The sequence below is a fragment of the Rattus norvegicus genome, chromosome 1, assembly GCF_036323735.1.
Source record: "Rattus norvegicus strain BN/NHsdMcwi chromosome 1, GRCr8, whole genome shotgun sequence".
Taxonomy (NCBI): domain Eukaryota; kingdom Metazoa; phylum Chordata; class Mammalia; order Rodentia; family Muridae; genus Rattus; species Rattus norvegicus.
Window position 1 is genome coordinate 209988917 of NC_086019.1, and position 27729 is coordinate 210016645.

At 49.9% G+C, this 27729-nt stretch overlaps 1 protein-coding gene across 4 annotated transcripts in view; it reads left to right on the forward strand.

Moving 5' to 3' along the window:
- The first annotated feature begins 4964 nt into the window (after nt 1-4964).
- Cpt1a (carnitine palmitoyltransferase 1A) overlaps nt 4965-27729 on the forward strand; it is a 62449-nt gene continuing 39684 nt past the window's right edge. Inside the window, exons 1-3 of one of the 4 annotated variants that reach the window (XM_039102321.2) lie at nt 4965-5140; nt 5842-5992; nt 7161-7278. The gene's annotated coding sequence lies outside the window, so the exon portion shown is untranslated. Of the gene's footprint in view, nt 5141-5387; nt 5763-5841; nt 6092-7160; nt 7279-27729 lie in introns of those variants that run through there. The other 3 variants (XM_063282351.1, XM_017588837.2, NM_031559.2) reach the window with 3 other exon arrangements.

Here is a 27729-nt window from a genome sequence, read left to right on the forward strand (position 1 = left end):
CATGGAGGATGACTCTTACATCAACCTCAGACCTCTCCATGCATGTGCACTCACACATGCAAAAACGGGTGTGCGGGTTGGGGATTTAGCTCAGTGGTAGAGCACTTGCCTAGCAAGCGCAAGGTCCTGGGTTCAGTCCTCAGCTCCGAAAAAAAAACAAACAAACAAAACAAACAAACAAACAAACAACAAAAAAAGAAAACAAAAAAAGGTGTGCGTTTAAATTAATTTTAAAATTTAAAAAGGATCAAGCTTGTATTGAGAGCTGTAGCAAGGTAGCAGAGCAAGTGACAGAAGATTCTAGAACCGAGAAGAAAGCATGCTGTAATAGACTAATTTCCAAAGCAGTTACTACTAAACAGGGAAGTAAAGCTTAACCTTGAGAAGACTCTTCTTTGAGACGAGGTATAGTTAATAAAGCTCAGGCTGGCCTTGAACCCACGACCCTTCAGCTTTAGCCTCCCAAGGACTGGGATTACATGTGTACCCTGCTGCCACTCTCTTGCTTTGCCTGCCCCTCACTCTTCAGCCCACTAAAATCTTATTTCTGTCCTTACTGTGCCTTCATTTTCTCTCTCTTTTTCAAACACATTATTTTAAAATAAAAATATTTATGTTTAAAGATGTATTAATTTATTTTTATTTAAGCTGTGTGGTAGTGGTCTGTGCTTGCTCTCTCTCCTTCTCTCCCAAGCTCCCAAGGTCTATATAGGCTTGGTTGGCTTTAAACTCACAAAGATTTGCCTGCTTCTGCCTCGAGTTCAGGAGTTAAATAAACACTCCACCATACCCAGTTTTTTAATTTAATAATAACAATGATGATGATAGTAATAATAATAATATTTATTACCATGTAGCAAGAATTTTGATTTCTTATAAACCCAGTTATGTTATATGACTATGTTTTTGTTTGTTTGGGATAAGAGGCTGCTTCACAGCAGGTGATTATGATTTGCCTCGTGCTCTAGCAGGGCAGTGATTTTTGACAGCTTGCAGATATTTTACTGTGGGGGACTCTGGAGAGGGTATAAATGGGAGATCTCCAAGGGGGCTGTGATGCTGCTGCTCCCCCTGCTGCTCCTGGTTGCTGCTGTTGCAGTTTCTCAGTGCTCACGAGCAAAGAGATTAGAAGTTGGAAATATCCTAACAATGGAGGCTGAACTTGCTCCAAGGAACTCAACACCCCCAGTCAGCAGGAAGCAGTCTATAGTGGTCTACAGCTCCTTTCCCCTCCAATCTTCTTTCTCTCCTACATAATATTGGAGGGTTGGGAGGAATTAGGGTAGAATAAGAGTTGGAAGGGTGGTAGAGAGATAAGAACCCAATAAAATAGCTAAAGGATTGTACCAACATTATTGTTTTTCTTTTTAATATTAATATCTGTATATCCATTTTGTCTGCATATATGACTACACACCACTGGTGTGCCTAGTGTCTTCAGAGGCCAGAAGAGGGTGTAGGGTCCCTCATAACTCGAGTTACAGAGGATTGTGAGCAACCACGTGGCGGTGGAACAGATCCAGGAGCTGGATCCTCAGAAAGAGCAGCCTTTGCCCATAATTGCTGAGCCACGTCTTTAGCCCTTTCATTTTTCCACCCAAGAGGAAAGCCCCAAGGCAGCCAAGCTGTAAACCTCAGCAGAGGACCAGAGTTCAGTTCCCTGCATCTATTCAGAGCAGCTCAGAACCACCTGTAACTCCAGCTCCTGGGATCTAGTGCCCTCCTCTGACCTGGGGGCACTTGCACATACGTGAACACAGATAAAAAGTTTAGAAATCTTTAAGAATAGATATTTTAAAAATAAAAACTTGAATGACAAAGCTTCCTGCCTCACCTGTTTCCTCTACCCCCCACAGGCTCTGTCACCTACTTAGACATCAACTAACACATAGTCACATTTGGGGGAATTGCCTCATTCAATGTGGCCTGAGGCACATCTGTGGGAGTAGCTCAGTTGGCGGAGTCCTCAACAGCCTGGCCTTTGTCTCCAGCACTACACAGACTGGGCATGATGGAGCTCAGCTGCAATCCCAGTACAGGGAGGTAGTGGCAGGACATCAGGAGTTCAAGGTCACTCTTGGCTACGTTATGAGTACCAGGCCAGCGTGCACTACCAGAGACTGTCTCAAAAAATGGTGGGGTGGAGGGGCAGGAGCACTCACTGGCCACTCTTGCAGAGGATTCAAGTTCAGTTATTCCTAGCAACCAGATGGTAGTTCACAACTATTTGTGCGTGGTGCCTTATCTGTGTATGTCTGTGTGTGTGTGTGTGTGTGTGAGTGTGAGTGTGTGTATGTGTGTGAATGTGTATGAGTGTGAGAGTGTGTGTGTGTGAGAGTGTATGAGTGTGTGTGAGAATGTATGAGTGTGTGTGAGTGTGTGTGAGAGAGTGTGTATATGTGTGTGTGTGAGTGTGTGTGAGTGTGGGTGTGGGTGTGAGTGTATGAGTGTGTGTGTGAGAGAGTGTATGAGTGTGTGTGAGAATGTATGAGTGTGTGTGAGAGAGTGTGAGTGTGTGTGAGAGAGTGTGTATATGTGTGTGTGAGTGTGAGTGTGTGAGAGTGAGTGTGTGTGTGAGTGTTTGAGTGTGTGAGAATGTATGAGTATGTGTGTGAGAGTGTGTGAGTGTGTGTGAGTGTGTGTGTATGTGTGAGAGAGTGTGTGTGAGTGTGAGTGTGTGTACCTTTTACTGCTGAGCCATCTCTCTGGCCCTCTCCTCATTTCCTAAAGTGAAGAAACTGAGGTTTACACAGGACAAGGAGGGGCTCACACTGACACTTCTAGCTCTGGTCTTGTGACTTCGATTGTTTCTTCTCTGGGACAGCAAACGCTGCCAATCTTCCCTTCACTGGGCACTCCGAAAACAGTGGAGTGGCTCCCAAAGGGGGACAGGCAGGGTACATTTCACAGGATATTTGCACTCTCTGAGATGGAAGCGCCGGGTCACAGAAGACGCCTCATGGACTCCAAGTTCCTTTCCCCACGCCCATCTGCAGCCTGGGGTTTGTTATCCTTGTGACAACGCCGCTGTCCTCATGGAACCTGGTGACGCTGGCTGAACAAATACTACCTCCGCTATTGACTCAAAACGTGTACAGGAGCTCAAAGTTCAAGTTCAGGGGGAACTGAGGCTTGGAGGAGTAGGGAAAAGCACTGCCTTCTGGGATTACAACATTATTATGGGATAGAGTTCCCTCAAAACTATGTCCTATAGCCAAGTTCCCAAAAAGTCTTAAGCACTGTGGATGAATATCTGTTGGGTGCTGCCAACAGGAAAGGAGGCTAGAGAGAACCACCCTGGAGCAGCCATACTCTTGACAACACAGTAGGGGCTTTGAGAATCTCCTGTTGTGTATATTAGGTGAGATAATTAGGATTGGGATGTGGTTTGGCCTACTATGAATAAGACCTTGGCTTCTAGCCCTAGTACTGAAAAAAACCGAGGGATATGGTAGCTCAATGGTAGAGCATCTGACTAGCATGCATGCAACCCTATCTTATTCTTTCCATTTTCTTCAAACGACTTGAAAGTCTTATGTGGTGTGAGGGATGGGATTTAGGACTTCGTGCATGCTAAAGAAGTGCTGTAACACCAAGCCACATCCCCAGCTGTGGTTTGGTTTTTTTTTAGATTAAAAATCAATTATGTATGGGGAGGGTATGTACACATAAACGCACATGCCCATGAAGGCCAGAAGGGGGCGCCAGACACTCAGGAGCTGGAGTCATAGGCGCTTGCGAGCCTTGAGACTTGGATGCTGGGAGCCAAACTGTGGTCCCCTGGCAAGAGTAGTGTTCATACTTAGTTACTGAGTCATTTTCTCCAGGTCTGGTTTTTTTTTTTTTTTTTTTGTTTTGTTTTGTTTTTTGAGACAGGCTTATGCTGTTCCTGCCTCAGTCTCCCAAGTAATGAGATTACAGATGTGAGCCACCACACAGGGCAAACGTATCCACCGGGGGCAGTTGGCACAGTCTATGGGATTAAAACTGAGACAGAATGTGAAAAATAAACAGAAGAGCTTGAGAAAGGTTCTTCTAGCTTTGGTGCCAGTTCCTAGGATATTTTCAGAGCTCAGGGAGTTTAGGTTAATGCCCCAAGCATCCCCACACTGAGGGGCGAAGGGGGAGCGGTTAAGTTCTTTATTAATAGCCACCCCTGGAGCTACGGTCCCTAGGAGTAGGGCCATGGTGAGTGATGAGGAAGGAAAATGAGGTCCCCACAGCATAAAACCAGGTGCAGGCGGTTCTGGCTCATTCCGGTTACCTCCCCAAAGCCCAGGAGACACAAGGCGCCTGAGTGCTCCTTCTAATGAATTCTCCGCCCCTGCTCCTTTCCTGCCTGGCCTGCAGGTGGCACCGAGACGGCCGGCGGGAAGGTCCGCGGTCAAGGCCACGGAGCCTCCCGGACAGACAGGGCATAGGGCCAATCCAGACGGATGCAAAGCAGGACGCCAAGAAAAGAGGAAGTGTCCTTGGGGAGGGGAAGGGTTAGGATGGGGTTTTAGGGAGAGGAGGAAGGGCATTTAAGGTGAGCCTAACAGTCCACGATGTAAAAGGACCCTTAAGTAGGGAGCCGCAGGAGGTGACGCTAGAGCCATCAAGGCTGATGAGGACGGGTGAACAGCAGAAAGTTTTCCAGAGAGCATCTCTGCAGTGCCAGCCACATGTCACACTTGCCTCTCTGCCTCCACGTCCAGGAACAGGTGCTCAGACAAGGATGCTTAAGAAGGCCAAAGGCGTGTGGGTGTGTCAGAACCGTGCAGCCAAGTGAAAGGCCCCGATTACCTGTGAGTCCCTTCACATAAACTAAGTAAAACAAACAAACAAAAACCGGTAAAGGCCTAACAATCGCCTGGCCTTTTAAACAAAAGAGGTGTAAGGAGGGGGGGGGGGTTGAGACCCAGCAACAGTTAACTACAGTTGGGGGCGGGATCAAGGGGAGCTTTCATTTTCTCTTCGGATTCCTTCCGCGGCAATGCAGGGAAAGATGGAGGCAGACAGAGCTCTTCCAAGACCAGGCGTGCTTGACCTCAGACTGGCGGGTCTTCCTTCAGCGCATTCAAGGAGAGGTTGCTAGATGCAGGGTCTGGAGCCGCAGCCTGGGAGGGCGCCCCATCTGGCCGGTAGAGTGCCTTGCCAGGTCTGGCCCAGCTTCTCTGCACCTTATGCACAACTCACCCGGCAACCATCATTCCCTGTGTGCAGGCAGCGACCCCTCTCCAGAGGCCACTCTGTACCAGGTTCCAGTCACTCCCCTACTGGCCCCTGTTCAAAAGTACTCCGATTCCGTTGCCTTTTGACGCAGAGACTTGAATCCAGGACAGGAATGCGTGGCATTATGAGTTACACCCCACACCCTAATTGTTCCGCAGAGGTGGTGGGTTTTTTTTTTTTTTTTTTACCCTGACGATTTTATCCCAGGGAGACTATGAGTGTGCTGGCCTCTGGAGCCAACCTGACCCAGGATGACAAACATCTGTTACTCAGGCTTGGGACTTGGGCTTACTTCTTCATTCTGTGATGTTAGGTAAACCGTTCTTTCCCCGCCAAGTGCCCCCCCCCTTTAAAAATAATCAACCAAACAGCCAAACAAACCTAAAGTCTGAAGCAGAAACAGCATAACCCCTACCGGGTTGCAGAGAAGTTTATGTGCCGGTGAGTGTAAACCGCGACTGTAGTACGGGCATGGAGCAAAGAGCTTTTATGGGCATGGCTTTAATGAGTTGGCCCCTTTCCTATATGAAAAAACTGAGGCTCACAAGGTAAGGAATGCTGTCCTAGGTCTGTAGTTCACAAGCTCGGGTCCTAGCCTCAGTTTCTTTACTGAACTCCTCCCCGCAGCCCCGCCTGGTCCAGGCCCCGCCCCGTCCTGCCCGCGCCGCAGCCCGGCTGGGCTCAGCCAATCACCCGCGGCGCGCGTCGGTGCGCCTAGCCTCGCCCGCCCCTGCTCGGACTCAGCTCGCTCATTCCGCCGCCGCCGTCCACAGACTCGGTAAGACACCGGGAGGGCAGCGCTGCGGCACCGCCCTGAACTGGGCGCGCTGGTATCACCTTTGGGAGCGTGGAGGGAGACCCAGACTGTGCCCGTGGGGTACGCGTGAGCCGCGCATTGGAGAAGCAGAGGGCACCCCTTCCCCCGCGCTGTGACGGATCTGGGGATCCCGGGACGGGAGGAAAGATGCTTGGTCCCCAGACTGGGCAAGATGCCTCCGTTCCGGACGCATGGGACCACGGCTCTTGATGTCTCACCGCGTGTTTTGGGGTCCTCATTACCCAGTGAAGGATGCTCAGGATTAGGCATGACTCCTTGGTCCCTGACCAGTAGGCGTAAATTCCCTTTCCGACCCCATCTCCCCACTCCGCGGGTGGCTTGGGGCCAGTGTGGACACTGAGCCCTTTTCCAGGCTCTTTCCATTCGCCATCCTGCAGGTGGATTGGTTCTCAGGGTCCGTGAGGGTCGGGCTCCGCAGTAGAAAGGATGCTCTGCCAGGGGACTTGGCAGGTGGCCGGTGCCCTCTCCCCGCGCGAGTCCCTGCAGTACAGCCTTCGGGACACACCCTTGGTGCATATACTCAAGTGTTGCGCACCCCTCACCCTCTCTTTTGCCCGAGGTTCAAGGGCAGGTGGGTGTCCAGAGACTGCTCAAGGTCGCGCTGGGACCAGAGCCCGGGAGGGTGGGGGTGTCACGTGACCCGGCCTGAGTGAACTTGGCCTGGGACAGCCTGACAGCGCGGTCTGGGCAGCCCCGATGTGCCCTAACAGCCGGTACCCTTCGTCTCGGGTCTGGCTTTCGTTGATGTCACAGAACACAGATGAATGCTCACGTTTTTAAGGAGTTAAAAAGTTCCTAGTGTGAACCAGGCTAGATACAATCAGGCTCAGGACTCTCAACTCCGGGCCAACTCCCGCTCGGCTCCTTTCTGTACCGTGCATTCAGATAGTTGTCCAAGGACAGATTTTAGTCGAAAACTGCTAACTTTGGAAGTTTGCAAATAAAATGAAATTGAGTCTAGAAGCTTTTTCGAACGCGTATTTAGTTACAGCATTTTGTCGCACAGGCGTCTGGTTTCTGGTCATTCCTGATATTCAAGCGTGTTTATCTCTGTCAAAACCACAAGCCAAATGACTAAAACACAGCTTTGGCCTTTTATTTGTGCCAGCAAGCATACATCACCACCACCACCTCCCTAGTCGGTCGACTCCGAGCTCAGTGAGGACCTAAAGCAGAGGACTGTGGTGCGGAGGACAGTGCTTGCTCCGGGGAGTGCAGAGCAATAGGTAGGTCTGGGCACGGTCTGGGTTCAGAGTCTATGGCTGCACTGGCTTTGCTGAAGCACAAGAGCTCTTTTGTCATGTAAATTATTGTTTTGTTAACTAGTATGCCTCGCTAGACTTAACCTTACACTTGAATTTTCTCTTCTACCTTATTTATTTACTTTTAAAAAGTGAGATAGGGTCTCATGGAACACATGCTGGCCTCCAGCTTGCGATGTACACAGGGTTGGCTTTGAACCCTGATCTCCTTCCTGCAACCCCAAGTGCTGTGATTATAGGCGTGCACCATCATGCCGGGCTTTGAACTCCTTAACTGTCGTTGGAATCAAGCGCTGGTCAGGTTTTGTATCAAAAGTGGCCGAAGCGGCTTCCTGCACAAGACAAAACCTTTCGAGTTTGAGCTAGAAAGCCACCTGACTGCAGATGAGGGATGGAACGCCTCCCTTCCGCCGCCGCTGCGCTTGGCTCAGACCCAGTGGTCACGGAACGGGCAGGCTCGATTCTCTCGGGAGTTTGGGGCGCTGGCCGGAGCTTACCCAACCCTGACTCCTCTTGCCCATTTTGCCCATTCATAAAAGCGCTGTAATTTTTTACTTTTTGTTTTTTACCCCCTTGGGTTTCGCAGTGAAACCCTTTGAGGCACGGTGCTGGCAGGCTGTTTTGTTGCATGCGACATCTGTCCTCGGACAAAGCGGGTCGGTGGCTCCCGGGCAGTACACTGGGATGGCAGCGGCGACGCGTCGCTCCGGAAGGCCTGCGTGGGCTCGGCCGGTGGAACAGGATCCGAGCGCCCCGGACGCGCCAGCACGGGGGCGGGGCTCCCGTAACCTTTCCCCTACTTTTCTCAGCCATCACGTGACCCTGGCCGGGTGGGTGGAAGGGGCGGGGCGGGAAGCCGCGGTTGCTAGTGCCCTTCCCTCCCCCAGCGCCTTGAACTTGTAGTTTTGATCTGCAGGCGGCTACAGCCACGCGACTCTCCTGTACTTTGACCATTTGAAGGGTTTTTTTTTTTCATTTGGTTAGAAAAATATGTTTAGTCACTCTGCATAGATATTTACGGGTAGGCCAGAGTCTTACGACTAGAGGAAGTCTGCATTTGAATTAGTTTAGAATAAAGTGGTAGTCCAAGATGAATCGTTCGTTTTAAAGTGTGTTTAGCAGATGTCCAGTTCCCTGAAGGAGGGAAAAGTCACTCGAATCTGGGAGTTAAGGGACAGCCTGGGAACAGGCAAAGATACATCCTCAGCTCAGGAGAGAAGAAAATGGGAGGCGGGTGTTAAGCTGGTGACCCGCCTACTAGGCTTAAAAAAGGATTACTGCACACTTGAATTAATGCCAATTTAAGCTCTTGTTGCAAGAATTTTTGTTGTTGGGAAAATAAGTCTGTTGCCAAACCTTACGACCCGAGTTCGATCCATGAACTCAGAGGGTAAACATTATCCCGACTTCCACACACGAGGTATAGCGTGTACTCAACCATAAATAAATAAGATACATGTTTTTGTTTTAAGTAAAATGCAATACCAGCCTATTGTGCAAAGTTAAAGAGGCGAAAATGGGTTGCCGTGCGGTCACCTCCTTACTTAGTTACTGCAGAGGCCACCACTGTGAGCTCTTTCAGGACCGTGTGCCTTCTAGCCCTTGGGAGGTGAATAGAGGGGAGCGTGATTTAAGGCCAGCTACAGCTGTCAGTGAGTTGGAGTCCTGTGTGGGATGCACAAGAACTTGTCTCTAGACCAAAGCTAGACTGCAAAGTTGTTTATGTTTTTGTTTTGTTCTTTTTAATGACTTACCTAACACAAGGAGTAAGTTCTACTTGTTGATTTCAAATATTTGTTGCCTTTTGTACTCTTCACCTTGAACCCCATGCAAATATTGAGGTGGACATTGGGTCCCCGCTGGCCCTGGGCTAAGGCCAGCTTTGCCCTGTTTAGGTAACGTGGCAGCCTGGTTCTGAGAAGTGCCCACCCTTTGCCCTTTTTGTGCGAGCTGTTCTGACCTTCAGAGATGTTTTTCCGGAAGTTAATAACAGTGGGCATGCTGCCCACTGAGGGGCCCAACACCTGGGTAACTGCCACTTGGAAAGTTGGGAAACAGGGTGGCTACTGACCTTGCCTCTGAGGAGTGTCAACCCATGTTGCACACAGACCCATTTAGGTAAAATGTAAAGGAAGCTTGGTGTGGTCCAAAACACCTATAATCCTAGTGTTGGGGGGTGATGGTGCTGAGGCAGGAGGATTCAGGCTTCAGGAGCAAGACTTTGTCTCAAAAAAAAAAAATTACAGAACCAAACCAAACCAGCAAAGCCAGGCTTAGGCTAGGTTATCTATGCCTTAGTAGGTGGAGACAGGAAATTAGTAGTTCAGAGTTCAGCCTTAGTGACTACCTGGTTAGGGTTGACATGGACTACATAAGGCCTGTAAAACACAAGAAAAACTTACTGTGTTATATACTGGTGTTACCCACTCACTGGTGTTACCCACTCACTGGTGTTACCCACTCACTGGTGTTACCCACTCAATGGTGTTACCCACTCACTGGTGTTACCCACTCACTGGTGTTACCCACTCACTCACTGGTGTTACCCACTCACTGGTGTTACCCACTCACTCACTGGTGTTACCCACTCACTCACTGGTGTTGCCCACTCACTGGTGTTACCCACTCACTCACTGGTGTTACCCACTCACTGGTGTTACCCACTCACTCACTGGTGTTACCCACTCACTGGTGTTACCCACTCACTGGTGTTACCCACTCACTCACTGGTGTTACCCACTCACTGGTGTTACCCACTCACTCACTGGTGTTACCCACTCACTGGTGTTACCCACTCACTCACTGGTGTTACCCACTCACTGGTGTTACCCACTCACTCACTGGTGTTACCCACTCACTGGTGTTGCCCACTCACTGGTGTTACCCACTCACTCACTGGTGTTACCCACTCACTGGTGTTACCCACTCACTGGTGTTGCCCACTCACTGGTGTTACCCACTCACTCACTGGTGTTACCCACTCACTCACTGGTGTTACCCACTCACTGGTGTTACCCACTGGTGTTATGCACTGGCTTGTCACACTCAGGAACACAAGGGTCATCTATATTCCTTTTGTCCTTCCTCTTCCATGCGTGGTCCAAGCAGCTGAGTCTCACTTGTGTTTCTTAAGTCCCTCCAGAATTTGTCTTCCTCAGTCTCCCTGACCGTGTGCAAATCCTTGTGGAAGGAAGGACAGAGGTTGGGGCGCCCTTTCTCCACTGGACTGACACAGCCTACTGATATTAAGGGGCTGGGGGTCTTTTGGAAGTTTCACTGATTACACCCCTAGAAGGTAATGCCCGAGAGGGAGGGCTTAGGGGGAGTAGTCGGCCCCTGCCTTAGTGCACTTCCATGTTCCTTGTCTCTGGGCTGCCTTACCTGACATCCCCATCCAGGCCACATGCGCTAAGCAGTGACCATGTCCACACCCACCTCTACTGACTTCTTTTAGGGTTCCCTTGGCTTTGAGTAAAGCCATGAATAGAGACTTCAACATGCCCTGAAGGGGTAGTCCTATGTCTACAAGGACGGAGACAGTCAGTCAGTAACTCCCCACAACCCTGTCCCCCTTGAAACAAGAGTCTCACTATATAGTCCCAGCCAGCCTGAAACTCACTGGGTACACCAGGCTGACCTTGAACTTCTGATCCTCTTGCCTCCACTTCAGCTAAACACTTGGCCCTTTATGAAACTGGTTGGTTTAATAAAGTATTCACCCCTGGCTTCCCAGCAGCTGCCCCTGGAAATGCTACAAGGAAAGTCTACCCCGGAGCCCATTGTGTCCTGTGGATCTGTGAAGGTATTCTGAAAACAAACAAATGAGCTACCCACTGTTAGTCAGAGTTAGAAGGTAGACTGAGGTACTCCATGCTGGCATTGAAGCATTGAGCTGGGTGGGGGTGGGAAGGAAGAGCAGGACAGACACCCACTTTCTTGAAGGATGAGTGTTGACCGACCACATAGGCTCCTGCCGGAATGGCAGAGTGTGGCCTTGAGTTAGAGAGCCCGTTCTGCGTTTGTCCGCTCTAGCATCCTTCAGTCGATGGGAGCTGAGGTGCTCTGTACTGCCCTGTGCTGATACAGTGTATGAGAGGCTGATGTTAGTCAGTGAGCTGGACATCTGGAAGTGAGCCCAGATCTGAGTTGTAGCCACTCTCAGCTGGGTCCAACTCACCTGCTGTCACAGAGCAGGACTCAGTGGTGGCCACTATCCCCATACATGCAATCCTAGACTGACGGCAGTGAGATGTGGGCATGTCTGGGTGTTCATTTTCTTCTCGGTAGGATGGCAGCTCTGAGACCTGCTCTCCTGTGTCCCTTGAGTCCCAGGAGACTCCAGAAAAGAGTAAGACCCAGTCTTAGCATTCAGGTGGCAAAGATAGACAGATCTCTAAGGTCTTTTTTGTTTGTTTGTTTTGTTTTTTTTTCTTTTTTTCGGAGCTGGGGACTGAACCCAGGGCCTTGGGCTTGCTAGGCAAGCGCTCTACCACTGAGCTAAATTCCCAACCCCCAGATCTCTAAGTTTGAGGCTGGCCTTGTCTTTCCAGAGTGTAAGCTACACACAATCTTGAACTTCAGAGTGTCTTTTTTTTATTTATTTATTTATTTTTTTTTGGTTCTTTTTTTCGGAGCTGGGGACCGAACCCGGGGCCTTGCGCTTCCTAGGTAAGCGCTCTACCACTGAGCTAAATCCCCAGCCCCGAGTGTCTTTTTTTTAATAAAATGGTTTATTTTTTTCTATTTTGTTTTGTTTACCCAGGAGATATATATAATCTCCTTTACTAGTCTGGAACTTGCTACATAGACCAGGCTGGTCTTGAACTCACAGAGTTCTCTGCTTCCCAAGTGCTGGGATTAAAGTGTGCCACAACACATGGTGCTTTTTAAATTTTTAATGTTTTTATTTACGAGTATGCATCTGTGTATGTGCACCTGGCGGCTGGAGGCATCAGCTCCCCTGGGACTGGAGACAGGCAGTTGTAAGCTGCCGAGGTGGGTGCTGGGAACTGCTCGATCCTCTGAAGAGCAGCGAGTACTCTTCGCTTCCCTCCAGCCCGGTCCCTGATGCCTGAAAACACCACACATCCCATGGGAAGTGAACTTAGGAGGTTGACTTTGGATCTTCTCCTGGGGCTAATGAGGTGATGTGCCAAAGTTCGACCTTCCCTGTGATCCTGGGTGACTTCCACATGGCCTCACAGCTATGAGGAGGACCAGAGGCCCTTCACAGGACATTATGTTGCTAAGGTGTGACGAGCAGTAAATTGGATGGACTCTGGTTTTTTTCTTTTTCTTTTTCTTCCATATGGAGACTGGCCATGAGGATTATTGGTGAACATGTGTGGCGGAGTGTGGGACTCAGCACAGGGAAACCCTCAGGAGTCCCTCAGGAGGTTAGGGCCTGCCACTTGTCCAGGGGAGCACAACTCATGATATATTTGCAGCCTCGGCTTCCATGTCTTAAGTCCATTTGCAGTAACCTGAAAGTCCCGCTTCTTTGACATGTGGATCCTCTCATGGCTGGGAACTTGAGGATGGCCCCTGGCAGGACCTCAGTCACATTTCTCTTCCTCTCACTTGAGGAATATGGATGTGCTGAGTTAGTTAGTGTGAACCCTGGCCACTGTACCCTGGGGCGTCTCCAAGGCACCCCACATCTAGAGCTGAAGTCAGGGACATCATGACATCAGAGGCATGGCTATATACAAGCAAACTGTCTCGAGGGTCTCACCGCGGCACAGGTCTACACGGGGCAGGCTTCATTAGCTACCAGGAGAGTTGCTATTCACAGCCACTGCCTGACAATCCTCTCCTTCCTTACTGAGGTAGAGTTGGGGCTGACAGAGGTATTTTTTTTTTTTTTTTGGTTCTTTTTTTCGGAGCTGGGGACCGAACCCAGGGCCTTGTGCTTCCTAGGTAAGCACTCTACCACTGAGCTAAATCCCCAGCCCCTGACAGAGGTATTTTAATGCAGGTTTAAACACAAGGAAGAGAGGCTCTCAGAACGAAGTGAGACAAAACATGTCTGAGGGCATGGAGAGTCTCTGTGACCCCCATTTTCATCGTACAGTATTTTTTCCGCTAAGACTTAATTTTTTCTAGATTGTCAGTACATGCTGTGATCCCAAGGCTCTGTAGGCAAAGGAAGGCAGATCTCTGTGAGTTTGAAGTCAATTTAGTATATACAGTTAGTTCTGGACTACATAATGAGAACCTATCCTTAAAAAAATATATATTTAATCTCCCCCGCGTGTGTGTGTGTGTGTGTGTGTGTGTGTGTGGGTGTGTGTGTGTGTGTGTGTGTGTGGGTGTGTGTGTGTGTGTGTGTCTGTGTGTGTGTGTCTGTGTCTGTGTGTGTGTGTCTGTGTGTGTGTCTGTGTGTGTGTCTGTGTGTCTGTGTGTGTGTGTCTGTGTCTGTGTGTGTATGTGTCTGTGTGTGTGTGTATGTGTCTGTGTGTGTCTGTGTGTGTGTCTGTGTGTCTGTGTGTGTGTGTCTGTGTCTGTGTGTGTATGTGTCTGTGTGTGTGTGTATGTGTCTGTGTGTGTGTGTGTCTGTGTGTGTGTCTGTGTGTGTGTCAGTGTGCACCACTTCAGTGCAATGACCTCTGAGTCCTAGGAGGTCGATATTCTAAAGCTGGAGTTAGGGGTGGTTGTGAGCTGCCCCACATGGGTGCTAGAAACTGATCTCAGGTTTTCTACAAGCAGCAGACATTCTTAAGCCCTAAGCCATGCCTCCAGCCCCCTCTAACAGCATTTTCTACCTGGAGGTGGCCTGTGGCATGTGACCCCTGCCCGTATATATCAGAACATTTGTAGATTCAGGTTCTGGATGCCAGTGTCAGGATTGCAGCCAGACAGGTTTTCCAATGGTCACTGGGTTCTGCATTGCTTGTCTTGCAGATCTCAGGTTGCTGAGGTGACAACAACCTGAAGTGCAGGACAGTCCCCCCCCACCCCCACCCCCACCCCCACCCAATGATTTGGGAACATGTATGGGAACAGTGGTATGTGAAGAAGTTCTGTTTCCCCAAGCTAATAGATGCATGCCCCTTCCTGGGCAGAGTTCAGGCTGGTGTCCTGTTCTGGCAAGATTAGATCCGTGTGCTGTTTCAGAATGGATGGGGTAGACTTTTAGCCTTGTCAAAGTGAATTTTCCTTGTCATTAAAATTTTTTTACATGTATTTTTATATGGTAGGGCAGGTGTAGTGTGTGTGTGTGTGTGTGTGTGTGTGTGTGTGTGTGTGTGCGCGCGCACGCGCGCATGTGTCCGTGTGCACGCACAAGGGTTTTTGTGCCACCTGTGAGGAGGTCAGAGGACAGTTTGTGGGACTTAGTTCTCTCCCTGTCCTGTGTGGGTCTCTTGAGGACTGAACTCGTGTTGACTTGGCAGCGAGAGCCTTCTCCTGCCAAACCATCTTGCAGGTCCCCTTTACTATTTTGTTTTGTTTTTTGAGGCAGAGTCTTATATCTGCATGCTGAGCGTAAGCTCCACCTCTTGAGGCCTGGGATTACCAGTGTGTGTCACCAAGCTGGCTTTCGTGGTGTTGGGGATGCAGGATCATTAGGACTTCTTGCATGCTAGGCAAACACTCTGTCATCTAAGCCCTATCTCCAGTCCAGGTCATTTCCTGTGTAAGTGTGTCCTTTGGTGGCTTCCCCTAAATCTGTTTTGCCGAAGTCCCATTTCTCTGATTGACAGTTCTTGATGATGTGGTGCAGTTACAGCCTACATTGGACTTTGCTTCACTTTTAACTTTTCTTTCTTTTTGAAACGGGCTCTCACTAAGTAGCTCTGGCTGGCTTAGAACTGGAGATGTAGACCAGGCTGGCCCCAAATGTACAGCGATCCTTCCGCCTCTGCCTTCTGGGATTGCAGGTGAGCACCACCACACCTAGCTTTTATTTCGTTACCATTGTTAGTATTTTAAATTGAGACAGGGTGTCATTGTAGCCTGGGCTGGCTTTGTGGTCACAGACGCCTTGGAATTTGTGATCAGTTGCCTACAGCTCCTAAGCGCTGGAGTTGAGCTGTTCAGCGTCATGGCCAGCTTGGGTTTTTACAGTGTGTGGTAGGTGGGAGCTCTGTTGTTATTTTGGGGGATGGAGACTGAATTGAAAATTGATTGAAATCTTATTTTTACCATCCAAATACTAACCAGGCCTGACCCTGCTTAGCTTCTTTCAAAACCAAAACATTTAAAATGGTATGGCCATAGACCAGATTTTGTTTTCTAATCTGATCTGAACAACCGTGTCCAGCCAAACAAAGCAAATGGCTTATGGTGATGTGCCCATTCTGTGGGAAAGTCACCTAGATGAATTACAAAATGCAAATGGGGACTGTTGAGGCATGAATTCCAGGTACGACCTTTCACGGTGAGTTCCTGTGAACCTCTGCCTGTACACTAAGTTAACAACAACAGCAACAACAAAAAGCTGTTGAAATCTGGTAGCCAACATGACAGTTTCCAAGGTGGAGTCTTTCAAGTGGGTGGTCTAATGTCTTGGACTGGATTAGTTCTTGGACTGGGTTAGTTCTCATAGGCACTGTGCTTTGGGCCTGCTTCCTCTCCACACGCTCACTTCCACTCTTGTCTAGGCTCCCACCAACCCAGTGCCTTCTCCCATCTAAGGACATAGCATAATGTCCTCACCTAGAAGGAGAGATCCTGAACTCTCCAGTCTCTGATACTATGAGACATGTAAACAAACCTCTATAAAATACACACCTTCTGCTGCTCTGTTACAGCAACTGAAAATGTACTAAGATGTTCCTTCAAGCACATGGTGTAAGTGTCTCATTTCCATCTGGAAATAGCTGTCATACTCAGGTTTTTAAGTCTCTTTTTTTATCTTTGATGTGTTTGTGCATTTCACATGTGTGTAGCCCAGAGGCCACAGGCAATGTCATCTTCAATTACTCTTTAGCTTTATTGTTTTCTTTGAGACAGGTGTGTGTGTGTGTGTGTGTGTGTGTGTGTGTGTGTGTGTGTGTGTGTATCCTGGCTGGCTCTCCTGGACTTATTTATCGACCAGGCTGGCCTCCAACTCACAGAGATCCACCTGCCTCGGCTCTCGAGTACTAAGACTAAAGATATGCAACACCATGCCCAGGCTATGTAAGTTGGAGCCATTTCTGTTTAGCGGAGCAGACACTCCCAGAAGTTAGACCCCACCAGCAGCATCTATCCAGGGGCAGGGCCCAGGGTTCATCAGCCTGGTTACTGTCTCTAGTGAGGGATGCCATGTTCCTGGATGCCCTGCCTGGAATTCTGTTAAGGTGCCACTTCCTGTGGGTAACCCTTTCTCTAAGGATTTCCAGAGGTTGTTTACTGCTTGTCGAGATGGACAGCTGATGAGGGATTAGGGCTGCAGGCACAGCCTGCCCCTGCCTGGCGGTGAATTATGCAATTCTGGTGGGCACCCAGGTCGCAGTGATATGAGGTATTAGCCTTGCTCCAAGTCTGTAGTCACTGAGTTTTGCTGCTGGCTGTCTTTCTATCATTTTGGCTACAGCAGTGAGCTAAGCCGATGTGTGTTGCAACTGCTGGCCTGTGCTGTCACAGCTGCTTCTGCACATGGAAAGGTAAGGACATGCCTGTTGGAGCTGAGCCTGGACCTCACTCCTGCTCTACAGTTGGCTGGCTGTGACCTTATGCAAGCTTTTGACATCTAGGTCTTGTTTTCCTCATCAGTGAATGGGGACAGCCGTGGATTCTTAATTAGAACTGTAGTTAGAATTCAATGAACTGGTGGGTGTAAAACAAATTAAAGATAATAAAAAAGACAGCAGGTGGCCCATGCCTTTAATCCCACTTGGTAAATAGAAGAAGGCGGATCTCTTTGAGGTTCAGGCCAGGCAGGGCCTCATAGGCTTGGACTGAGGAGATGGGGCTCAGTGAGTTAAGTTCTTGCTATGCAAGCATGAGGACCAGAGTACCGACCCCAACACCCACACAAAAAGCCAGGAGCAGTGGTGCACATCTGTGATCCCAACACTGGTATTAAAGACAGACAGGAGGATCCCTGGGGCTCGCTGGCTAGCTAGCCTCGCCACATCGGTGATCTTTGGGCTCCATGAGAGACCCTTTCTCAAACAGTAAGGTAAAGAGTGATGGACACAAGTTTAGACACATGCATTCATGCACAGCATAGGGAGGGCATTGTTTGATGAGCAGTTATCAGGCAAACCCCATATTTTCTTTGCCATGAGAATGAGCCTTCTTGCCATCCACGAAAGTACATGGTGAGTCACCTCCCTGTCTGTTGTCTACCAACCTATCTGGCTCCTCATCTATGGACTGCTGGGCTGTGTTGCAATACTTCCTGGGGCCTAGAATCTATTTGCATAATTCAGTTACTCAGAAGCCTGTCATCCCTGGGTAAGTCTTACTGTTTGATTTATACGATGGACACAGTTTCCTCATTGCAGTTTCTCTGGCATGTGCCAGTTTCTGGCCGTGTGCTGGGCCTCTCCTGAACTTTCCCCTCCTTTCCTAGCTGGCTGCCTGTCTCAACTCTGCAGCCCCAGGGAGCTACAGGAAGAGCAGGGATGTTGAGACAGCCTGGTCTGGGAAGGGAAGCATGTCTTTTCTGGCAACTTGGTGGCATGGCCAGTGTTCATGGGCTGACCTCAGAGGTGAAATGGTTTTGACCCAGAGGGGTTGACTGTGGAGAAAGCAAGCCCATCAGCAAAGCTCAGAGGATTGGCGCTTGACACCAAGCCATGTTATTAAAATGAAGACAGTCTCAAGTCAGCAAGAAGCCTCAGTGGGTAAACTGCTTGCTGTGCAAGCCCAGTGACCTGCGATCAACCCCCAGATCCCACATACATGTAGAAGGAGAGAAGTGACTCCACAAAGCTGCCCGCTGACCTCTACACATGCTCAATAGCTTGTCCCCCAATCATAACGCACACTCACACAATAATAATAATGACCAATTTAAAAATGAAGACAGTCTTGGCAGTGGCAGTTGAGCTACAGCCTGTGGGGTTCTTGTGATTCGATCAAGAGGATTAAGCTTTGGTGTCTTTGAGAGGCTTTCAGCTTATTGGGGGATAATTAATCATGGATTGTAAGGGGAGTCCTTTGCTAGAAAGACAAGAAAGCAGATGTGAGTGGCTGAGGGCGTCTTGAGGCGTCTCTGTGCTTTGGGAATGTGAAGTCAGTAGCTGGTTAAAACTGGGCCCTGAGGGAGGGGTGCATTTAGCTACCTGATGATAAGTGAGAACAGGTATGATCCAAGAGGGGCTAAGGAGACGGGTCAGGCAGTAAAGTGCTTGATTTGCAAGCATGAGGACCCTAGAAAGGTCAGGTGTGGCAGTGCATGCTTGTAATCCCAGCTCTGGAGAAGTGAGCACAGGAGCTTGCCTCTAGGCAGCCAGCCGAGCCGAATTAGCCAGTGAGAGAAGCTTGGCCCCTGAGGAACAACAGCCAGGACTGATCCCTGGCACACGCACACACCCCAAGAGCCTAGTGCAGGTGGAGATACAAAAGTGCAAATAGGTGGCGGTTTAAAACACCAGACCTAACATGTGAGCTGCAGTAAGGTTCTGCTGAAGACCTCCTTGGGAGTTCCTCCTTTGCAGTGGGGCGTGAGACTGGTATATAGGCAGGATTTGGCTTGGAAGTGTGGGGGCACCTGCTTGTCCCCAGACAAGAAAGTTGGCAGGTAAGATTTGGGAGTGGGCAGTCACCACACTAATAATACTGCCACTTGGGAAAGGGCAAGAGCCCAAGTCTCCATATTTTTGTCTCAGAAATACTTTTGTCTTCTCTCTGACACCAGATACCACAACCTAGTCACACACCTAACAAGGATTTTAACTTTAGGCATTGTGGATGTATCGCTGAATGTCTTCCTGGTACCTGGGGTGAGGGTGGAGGTTCCTGCCACAGAAACCACCTGCAGTTTGGCCCTGAGCCGATGTGAGGACACAGGGCAAGAAACTGTGTTGTGTTCCATCCAACCAATCCCAGAGGGGCCTTTCTGTGTACCTGGCCAGACTTGCTTCTGGGGGGGAGGGTGGAGCAGTCAAAGTGTTTACCCTAGAGGGTGTGTCCCATGTAACCCTTTTCCTCTGGTTTTGATTTTTAGTCCCAACGGCTAAAGCTAGGTGTGGTGGTGTATATATAATGCAATCCCAGTATGAGAGCAGGCACAAGTTCAAGGCCCGTCTGGTCTAGACACTGAGTTGTCCTTGCTGAACAGCTTGGGGAGAACAGCGAGTGGCAGAGGGGAGGTCAAAGCCCTTCTCCCTCTATCCATGTGCTTCCTTTCCAGTGTGTGTTCTTGGGGCCCAGGTACGTGCCCTGTAGGGTTGTTACTTCCCTGTGGTCCTAGTGTAGATCTGGTGTCTAGGGACACTTAACACTCTCTCCATCTTGTGCTCTGATGGCTCAGCCTCTGGGGACATATACAAAGCAGAGAGCTTCGCAGGGCACTTGGGACATCTCTGTGAGTACTAGTAGAGGCTGGGAAATCAGGAGGGGCATCGAAAAGCCTGTTCTATGCCTAGGCAAAGAAGGGTGCAGGCTGAGGAAGTACTGGTGGGCTAACATGCCTCTTCCTTCTGTGGGCTCTGTGCTGGGGTGGATGAAGCAGAGGCAGGGAAATCAGTTCAGGTAAGTGTAGCTCCTACATGCCCCACTGAGGCAGGCCAAGTAGGAGAGAGGTCAGGTAGAGAGGGCGCAGCTTGAGAGATGGGCTGATGTCCAATCTCTGTAGTTTGGGCCTTGGAAGGTGGGTTTGTAACATCTGGTCACATGCACATGTTGTAGAGATCTGATTAAGGACAGGGGCCTGGCTAGCTCCCAGGTATGGAGAGCCAAAGAACCTCCTATGAGTGTAGACAGAGATCAGGGGCTGGAGGTCATAGTGGACAATGTGCTAGGCCAGGCCTCACTGATGGTCTGAGGTGGGTAGGAGGGGGACCTGGACATGAGAACTGGTTCTAGGGAAGCAGTGTTTTAGTGTACCCCACATGGATATGTGGCAGAGTCCTCCAGCCACCATGGAGGTCCACCATGCCCTCTTTGCAACAGCCTTTGGAAGGAAGGAGGCAGCTGCCCAATGTCTGTGGCCTGTATCCAGGCACAGCTGACCTGCCAGACAGAATGGCTGGGCCAGTTGGCCCTGAGGACTTTTCTTCTAGTACATCAGGTTTCCAGCTTCATAGACACAAGGACACAGCCTTGAGCCCAGGCTAGGCAAGGTGTGATGGTAGGAAGGGCTCTTGGGAAGGGGTCAGCAGTGGGGTTCTTACTATCCAGCCTCAGGTGCTAGCTGGCTTTCTATTGGCATGGGGGACACCAAAGAAGAATGGGGAGGGACCAGTGGGTGGGTCAGGCAAGGATAGGCCCGTCCCCAGACCTTGCTGCTTCTGAGACAGGAATACATTTCTAGAGAAAGGAGAGGAATGGCTCCTAGTGGGCAGACAGATTGAGCACACTTCCTTCGGTGTCCAAGGTGAGGCAAGTGGGGCCCTCCAGAGTCTTGGGGGAACTGGGTTGGGGATACAAGGATAGCTACAGCAAGATTTGCTTTTATCCCACTTGTACACACATTCTTTTTTTTTTTTTTTAAAGATTTATTTATTTATTATGATTAAGAATACCAGAAGAGGGCACCAGATCTCATTATAGATGGTTGTGAGCCACCATGTGGTTACTGGGATTTGAACTCAGGACCCCTGGAAGAGCACACAGTGCTCTTAACCGCTGAGCCATCTCTCCAGCCCTGTACACACATTCTTGCATATACAAATATGTACACTCACACACGTAGCCCATGGCTGCTCAGACAAGAATGAGAGAAATCCAGGGTTCCAGGGAAGAGGTGTCTGTGTGTGCATCATGTGCATGCAGTGGCCTTGGAGCCTAGAAGAAGACATTGGATCTGTGGAGTTGGAGTTCAGGCAGTTGTTGGTGCTGGGAACTGAACTTGGGTCCTCTGTGAGAATAGTATGCTGTATTCTCCTTTTAAGAAGTATTTGTTTTATTATGTTAAATTATCTGGCTATGTGTGACTGTGTGCGTGTGAATGAAGGTGTCTCTGATCCAGAGATGTCCGATCTCCCTGCAGACAGAGTTACAGACATCTAAGAGCCACATGATGTGGGTGCTGGGAACTGAGCCACCTCTCCAGCCTGAGACTGTATTTGTAATTATTTATTTATTTTCACTTTTTATTGATTCTTTGTGAGTTTCACACTGTGCACCCCAGTCCCACTCATTTCCCTCTCCCCTCAGATCAGCCTTTGTAACCTCCTCCCCAAAATAAAACACACGCACACACACACACACACCACAGAAAAAAAAATCTCATAGTGTAAGCTGTACTGTGCCACAGTGTGTCCCACAGTATACCGCTCTGTCCACACGTGTTCACTTGCAAATGTCCATTACAAATGAGTCATCCGTGTGGTTGGAAGTCTCTGGCTTCTGTGACACCATCAGAATTGGATCCTCACTGGGACTCCTCTGGGTTATCCTGTTGCCTTGTGTCATGGCGATTCTGCAGCTTTGGGTCAGCGAATCGGCTCTTCCATGAATCCCAGTGATTCGCCGATGACATGGATTTGGGGTGGGTCAATTCAGAGCCCTGGATCTGGGCCTGGGTGGTAGTTGAGCTGGACAGCACCCTGACTCTTCCTTATCTGCACCACTAGGATGAGTTCTGTTTGAACTAGGCCATCCAATGCCACCATCAGCAGGAGGCAGTTATGTCCTCAGTCTGGTTCACCCACACCCATGCCTCCAGTGCCAGCTCCACTGTGCTGCCCAGTCAAGGCGCAGGGCCCACTTTCCCCACTGCTTCAGCCAGTGAGGGGGCAGGGCCAGCTCTTCTGCTCTCGCACTCTCAGGGCTGGCTAACCTGTACCTTTGCCATCAGGGCCAGCTCCACCATCAGGGCCAGCTCCACTGAGTTGCCCAGGCAAGGTGCAGGGCCCTCTCTCTGAGTACTATAGCCAGTGAAGGGGCAGGGCTAGGTCTCCCACTCTCGTGTCCTAGGGGCCAACCAACTCTTGACTGAGAAGATGGCAAAGGGAAGGGGAGGCATCACCCCTGCACCCCCACCACCTCACAGCAGACAAGTGGCAGAGCCTGCTCTCCCTCGCTCTTGCCCTCAGGGTTGGAGCACCCGCAGCCTCTTGACCAGGGCCAGCCCTACTGTGCTGCCCAGGCGAGGGGCAGGACCAGCTCATCTGTTCACACAACCCTGTAGTCTACTCTCCTGACTGCCACAGGTGGCAAGAGGGAGGGAAAGCATCACCTCCACAAGCTCACCTGTGCCCCACCACCAAGGTCATCTCCTCCACACTGTCCAGGTGAGGGGCAGGGCCTGCTCTCCTGTGCCCTGTGGGCAGCTTTCTGGACTGCTAGAGTGCTGCAGCCAGTGAGAGGGCAGGGCCAGTTCTGCACAGCCCTTGGACAGTCATATAGTCCCTGATGGCTGCCCCAGATAGAGTCTTCCCCACATTCTCTGGTGGTAATATGAGCCAAGGACACCTACACCGACCCCTGCCACTGGGTAGCCATTGACTCAGACTTGGCCCTTAGCAGCAGCTCAGGCTGGGACCTCATCATAGCGCCAGGTGGCGGGGCTGACCACTCACAGCGGCTGTTCCTCTCCACCCCGAGTCTCCAGTTCCATCTCTCTTCACAATGCTCGAGCTGCTCCACTTTCTTCCACTACCATCTGACCGCCCGTTCTTGCTCACTGTGGTGGCTCTTATGGTGACAGGCCAGTCATGCAGCTGATTGGTCCCTAGGTGACATCCTCAGTCTGCTCTGTGTGAAGTGGCAGCAGATGGGTGTCTTTTTTTTTTTTTGGTTCTTTTCTTCGGAGCTGGGGACCGAACCCAGGGCCTTGCGCTTCCTAGGCAAGCGCTCTACCACTGAGCTAAATCCCCAACCCCAGCAGATGGGTGTCTTACAGCCCTGCTGTGCTGTGTGCCAGAGGGCAGTTCTGTGGGTGGCATCATGGTCTGCGGATCTCTGTCTTCCTCCTCCCTCGTTACACCGTGTGGTAATAGGCAGGGCTCTGTGTGCCTTTGGTCTGCCTGTGCCATGGGGCAGAGGGCAGTTCTATGGGCATTTCCCCTGCCCGCACTGTGTGGCATAGCAGGATACAGGTCTCTGTCTGTCTTCCTCCTCGCTTGCTGGGCTGCCTGAATTTGATTTGATTTTTATGAGTCCTAGGCATAAGTAGCTTTGGCCACCGAGCCAGGCACCAAGCTAGGATGGACAGTGGATGGCCACCTGCGCCTACCTGAAAAGTAGGGAGCTGTAGGTAGCAGTTTCTGCCAGGTGTGGGGTGTGGTCTCCTGGGCAGGAAGAGAATGGCAAGGCCAGTGTGCAACCCGACCAGCAGGTGTAGTTGAGTCTGGCCAGGTATCTCAGAGAGTAGCGTGTGTAACAAAACATGACCTCAATCCAGCTCAGTCTCCCACAGCAGGGCACCTAAGTCCAACTGGGCAAACCAATGATTGGGGGTGGGTTATTTACAGGAATATAGGGGAGGGCGGTTCCTTACAGGAGCAGGAGTGGTTTAAAGACAGCTGCCTCCAAGGCCCGCCCCCAGTGTGGGTGACAGCTCACAAAGCTGGGAACTTTGGAGCGCACTGCACACTACTGGCAGCTCACGGGTTGTAGAGTGTCCTCTCCAGGTGCCTTGGTTGGTCTAAACCTCTCTCAATTAGCTCGGCTGGTTTCTGCTTCTTTAAGGCAGTTGGTCTGAAGAGATGTTTGAAGCTTGTCTTGTCTTACTAGCAGCTCTATTGTTGGGCTAGTCCCACAGGCACTCTCAGCTTTTATTGCTTTCTCCGGCAGAAAGAGGCCTAGTGGATCTGCTTAGTTTCAGGGACTTCCTGGAGGTGTTTACCTGTCTGCATCAGGAGCCTCTCTACAGGATGGAATGCTTTGGAGGAAGCTGTTACACAAGAAGTGGGCATGGGATGGGGGAGGTGGGCTTGGGTTGCTGCAGCTGCATTCTCCTTCCTCCTGTCTCTACTTGCAGCCTTCATCTCCTGCAGGAGTCTATTGTGCTGTATGTGGGTGGAGCAAGTGCTTCCCATCACAGGAAGCCAAGCAGGGGCACCCAGACTTCTTAGCAGCTATGAGAGCTCTGGCTTGTTGAGCAAACAGCTGTGCTGGGTACATTCAGAGCTGTGGGGGAGATCTCGGATGTGTACAGAAAAAGAGCCCAGAGGATGGAACTTTGTGTGGTCACTGCCCACCTTTCCTGGCTCTCACAGAAACTAACCACTCTTCCCCACCCAACTCCTAGGTGCCATGAAATCTGCAAGTGTGGGGTGTGTGTGTGTGTGTGTGTGTGTGTGTGTGTGTGTGTGTGTGTGTGTGTGTAATTGCCTCTGTGTGTATTTGTATTGTGTGGTGGAGGATGTGGGAGGGGTTCGTGTAGGTCAGAGGCCAACCTTGGTTGTCATTCCTTGCACAATCCACCTTTTTTTTTTTTTTTTGAGTCAGGGTTAGCCTGGGCAGATTCCTTGGTGAGACAGGCTGGCCAGTGAGCCCCAGGGATCTTCCTGTGTTTGCCTCTCCAGTGCTGGGATTACATATGTGCCCCACCATACCTGGCTTTTGTAGATTGAGCTCGGATTTTCGTTCTGTGCAGCAAGGGAAGCACCTTACTGCCTGAGCTGTGTGCAGATTCCACCACGGTAGGGGATCCCTGAAAAGTTACTTAGTTCTGGAGGGTGACGTTTGTTCTGAATGAAGCCTTGGTGGGAGCAATGATGGGGTGGGCTGCTAGGGCCATCTCATTCCACACTGATGGCCCCAACTGTGTGTTTGACCAGAGAAGGATTCCATGCTTAAATGTTAAGAAGACAACATTTGTGTTCTGTGAGAGGACATTTTCTTTTTTTTTAATATTTATTTATTATATATAAATACACAGTAGCTGTCTTCAGACACACCAAAAGAGGCCATCAGATCCCATTACAGATAGTTGTGAGCCACCATGTGGGTGCTGGGAATTGAACTCAGGGCCTCTGGAAGAGCAGTTAGTGCTCTTAACCACTGAGCCATCTCTCCAGCCCAAGAGGACATTTTCTTTTCTTTCTTTCTCCATTTTCCCCTTTGTGAATGTGTGTGTGTGTTCATATATATGCATGTGTGTGCCTGCATATGTGTGCATGTGTAAATGGAGGTCAGAGGTCATCTGTCTTGGCAGCAGTCCTTTCTCTTTCCACTTAAAAATTTTAGTTTATTACTGTATGTACATGACATGTGTGAGAGAGAGTCAGGGAGAACACTCACCACAGTTGTGGAGCACAGAGGATAGCTTTTGGAGTCAGTCCTTTCCTTTCACCTTTAATTAAAAGAAATTTAGTTGTGTGTGTGTGTGTGTGTGTGTGTGTGTGTATGTGTGTGTGTGTGTGTGTGTGTGTGTGTGTGTGTGCATGTTCCCATGTGGGCACATGAGTGCAAGTGTCCTCAGAGAGCAGAGGCAATGGATCCACCTGGAGCTGGAGTTCTGGAGTTTAGGCTGATGTGAACCAGTGATGTGGGTCTAAGCACAGAACTCTGGTTCTCTTTGAGAATGGAGTGCACTCTTAGTCTGGGAGCCCCCTGCAGCTCACACATTGTCTCAGAGTCCCCCCCTGCAGCCCACACCTTGTCTCAGAGTCCCCCCTGCAGCCCACACCTTGTCTCAGAGTCCCCCCTGCACCCCACACCTTGTCTCAGAGTCCCCCCTGCACCCCACACCTTGTCTCAGAGTCCCCCCTGCACCCCACACCTTGGTTTTGAGACAGGGTCTCTCACTCTGCTGCTGGACTGTAGATTCCACACTAGCTGTGCGGTGAGCTTAAGGGCAGTTCTGTTTCTGTCCTGCTTCTTGCTGAAGGAGTGCTCATCTTCCTTTTTACTGAGCTCTGGGCATTGAGCTGAGGTCATTAGGTATCCAAGGCCCTCGCCTTGGCTTTGAGATAGGGTCAGTCACCAGTCCCAAGGATCCACTGTCTCTGCTTCCCCAGCACCAAGATTGCAAGTGTGCTCCGCCACACCCAGATTTTATATGGGATCAGGACCCAACTCAGGCTGTCTTGTTCAAACACTTCACCAACTGAACCACTTCCCAGTTCTCTTTTCTTTGTTTTTTTGTTAGGAGACAGTTTCTTACTTCTGTAGGTTTCACAGCAAACCTCCTGCCTCAGCCACTCAGAGTCAGGGATTAAAGATGTGAACTACTTTGCCCAGCTGAGACAGCTTGTTTTCCCAAGTGATATATTCTAGCAGGGCATGGTGGTGTCCCCACTTTCAATCCCAGTACTGAGGAGGAAGAGGCAGGCGAATCTCTGGGAGTTCAGGATCATTCTGGTTTAGAGAGCGAGTTCCAGGATAGCTGGGGCTACATACAAAGACACTGACTCAAAATACAAGACAAAAACAAAAAAAATAGATTTATGCATCAATTTTCAATTTTATTTTATTTTTAAGTGTTTGGGTATATTGTCCGTATGCATGTCAATGCACCATGTGAGTGTCTGGTGGCCAGGGAGGCCAGAAGAGGGCATCACATCCTCAGGGACTGGGGTTACAGATGGTTGTGAGCTGCCTCGTGGGTGCTGGGAATCTGACCTGGCTCATTTAGAAGAGTAGGCCGTGGCTGCCCAGCCACCTATGAGGAGAAGCTCAGTTTTAATTTTTATTCATTTATTTGTGTATGTAAAAAGTGTGTGTGTGTGTGTGTGTGTGTGTGTGTGTGTGTGTATGTGTGTACCACATAAGTGCAGTGTCCATAGAGGTCAGAAGAGGCCATCAAATATCCAGGAACCATAAATACAGTGGTTGTGAGTGGCTTAACACGGGTTCTGGGAACTGAACTTGGATCTTCTGGGAGAGCACTCTTGATGACTGAGCCTTTTCTCCAGCCTCAGCTGGTTTTATATCAGCTTGACACAGGCTATTGTCAGACATTGAGCTGTAAGGTATTTTCCTAATAGTCATTTATGGGGGAGGGCCAGCCCCTGCCCATTGTGGGTGGGGCCATCCTTGGGCTGATAGTCCTGGGTTTTATAAGAAACCATGTGATGCAAGCCATGGGGAGGAAACAGGTAAGCAGCACCCACTATGGCCTCTGCCTCAGCTTCTGCCTCTAGGTTCCTGCCCTGCTTGGAGTTCCCGTCCCGACTTCCTTTGATGATGTTGTGATACACAGAGAGTCTTGTGCCAAATAAACCTTTTCCTCCCCAGCTTGGTTTGGTCATGGTGTTTCATTGAAGCAGTAGAATCCTAAGACAATGGATAATTACATAAGTGATTCACCCATCTAAAGTCTGTGTTTGGGTGATTTTTGATTTATGCTTAGCAACATTGCCATAGTGTAGCATTCTAATCAGTTTGGGACCATTTTTATCAGCTCCCCCATATATTCCTTCT